The 2,500-nt window shown below is 48.2% G+C and overlaps 1 non-coding gene across 1 annotated transcript in view; it reads right to left on the reverse strand.

The window, feature by feature from the left end:
- Positions 1-1,531, reverse strand: part of LOC142985709 (small subunit ribosomal RNA) — a 1,902-nt gene extending 371 nt beyond the window's left edge. The window contains exon 1 of the ribosomal RNA XR_012960256.1: positions 1-1,531. This exon is cut by the window's left edge and continues 371 nt beyond it. This is a non-coding gene — a ribosomal RNA (small subunit ribosomal RNA).
- Positions 1,532-2,500: the final 969 nt, after the last annotated feature.

Here is a 2,500-nt window from a genome sequence, read left to right on the forward strand (position 1 = left end):
CTGTTATTGCTCAATCTCGTGCGGCTCGAAGCCGCCGGTCCCTCTAAGAAGAATTTTAATACGTCGCCAGTGAGTTGCGTGACGGAGCCACGCACACCTAAATGACGACGCCTATTTAGCAGGCTAGAGTCTCGTTCGTTACCGGAATTAACCAGACAAATCGCTCCACCAACTAAGAACGGCCATGCACCACCACCCACCGAATCAAGAAAGAGCTGTTAATCTGTCAATCCTTCCGGTGTCCGGGCCTGGTGAGATTTCCCGTGTTGAGTCAAATTAAGCCGCAGGCTCCACTCCTGGTGGTGCCCTTCCGTCAATTCCTTTAAGTTTCAGCTTTGCAACCATACTCCCCCCGGAGTCCAAAATCTTTGGTTTCCCGGAAGCTGCCCGCCGAGCCATTGTAGTAACGTCGGCGGATCGCTAGATGACATATTTACGGTTAGAACTAGGGCGGTATCTAATCGCCTTCGAACCTCTAACTTTCGTTCTTGATTGATGAAAACACCTTTGGCAAATGCTTTCGCTGATGTTCGTCTTGCGACGATCCAAGAATTTCACCTCTAACGTCGCAATACGAATGCCCCCAGTTATCCCTATTAATCATTACCTCGGAGTTCTGAAAACCAACAAAATAGAACCGAGATCATATTCTATTATTCCATGCACGAAATATTCAAGCAGCATTTTGAGCCCGCTTTGAGCACTCTAATTTGTTCAAAGTAAAATTGTCGGCCCACCTCGACACTCACCGAAGAGCACCGCGATAGGATTTTGATATTGAACCGGCGTATTACCGCCGGCTCACCGACGATATGCTCCGCAGACGTGTCAGTATCACCGCGGATGCGGTGCACCGACAGCGCGGCGCACAAATGCAACTACGAGCTTTTTAACCGCAACAATTTTAGTATACGCTATTGGAGCTGGAATTACCGCGGCTGCTGGCACCAGACTTGCCCTCCAATTGTTCCTCGTTAAAATATTTAAAGTGTACTCATTCCGATTACGAGGCCTCGTAAGAGTCCCGTATCGTTATTTTTCGTCACTACCTCCCCGTGCCGGGAGTGGGTAATTTGCGCGCCTGCTGCCTTCCTTGGATGTGGTAGCCGTTTCTCAGGCTCCCTCTCCGGAATCGAACCCTGATTCCCCGTTACCCGTGACAACCATGGTAGTCGCAGAAACTACCATCGAAAGTTGATAAGGCAGACATTTGAAAGATGCGTCGCCGGTACTGGACCATGCGATCGGCAAAAGTTATCCAGATTCATCAAAATTAACGACTTCAGACGCGGGGCCCTCCGTCGATTGGTTTTGATCTAATAAAAGCACTCATCCCATCACTGGTCAGAGTTCTGATTGCATGTATTAGCTCTAGAATTACCACAGTTATCCAAGTAACTGAGTAAGATCTAAGGAACCAAAACTGATATATTGAGCCATTCGCGGTATCGCCTTAATACGGCTTGCACTGAGACATGCATGGCTTAATCTTTGAGACAAGCATATAACTACTGGCAGGATCAACCAGGGAGCTATCGAATAGAACACGCGCTCGTAGCGCGCACTCCGTCGATCCCGCGCGTCGACGATCCTAGATCACGCCGACGCGTTACGGGCGAGCTCTGTAAAACGTACACACAACACGCACATGTAAATAAATATTTATATGTAGTGTTGTGCGCACATAGAGAGTTTGGGGTCGCCGACGGGCGAACGTTTGAAACGGTTGTATCTCAAACACGTCAAACGTCCGCTGCCCGCCTGCATTTTCAGGACACACTGACGTGGCCCCAATTGGGAACGTTCGTACCGAGACGCGTTCACATTTTATTTAAAAAAACGTTTAACACAATACGGATGTGAAACAATCACGATTCCGCCCGGTGTCTATAGAGTAATGCCTCGCTAGATAGAGGTGTAAGTATAATTTTTCTCGGGACCGCTTCGATTCTATACGGACTCGTGCATACACAACGGTCCGTCGGCCCACACAGTTAAAGAGATTCATCTATCTCTCTCGTTTTATCCGAGAGAATACGAGAGACGACGAACGACGACGACGACGACGACGACGATAGTCGAGTCGTCCTGTCTGTCTGTAACGACGCGACTTTATTACATATATACATAGGTAGCAAAGTCTAGCGTCGTCTCTTTCTCGTACTCTCTATTATCGAACAAACGAGAGTGATGATAAATATTTATGATAGAGCGGACAACGAATAAGAACGCGTTGTCGCCCTAGCCTGCACAGCGGCGGCGCACGAACGAACGAACGAACGAACGAACGAACGAACGAATGCACACTCACGGACGGTACACGAACGAGAGTCGAGAGAGTGTTTTCTTATAGCAAAGATTTTATTCGTCGCGTCGAAAACACTCCGCCGCGGTCAAGCACATACATCACTCTCTACTCGTGATAATCGTACAACTACTTCGTGTGTGCACATATGTTGCTGTGTAGAGTAGAAACACACATGACAACACTAGCACACAG

This window comes from Anticarsia gemmatalis, chromosome 30 (genome assembly GCF_050436995.1).
Source record: "Anticarsia gemmatalis isolate Benzon Research Colony breed Stoneville strain chromosome 30, ilAntGemm2 primary, whole genome shotgun sequence".
In the NCBI taxonomy this organism is placed as follows: domain Eukaryota; kingdom Metazoa; phylum Arthropoda; class Insecta; order Lepidoptera; family Erebidae; genus Anticarsia; species Anticarsia gemmatalis.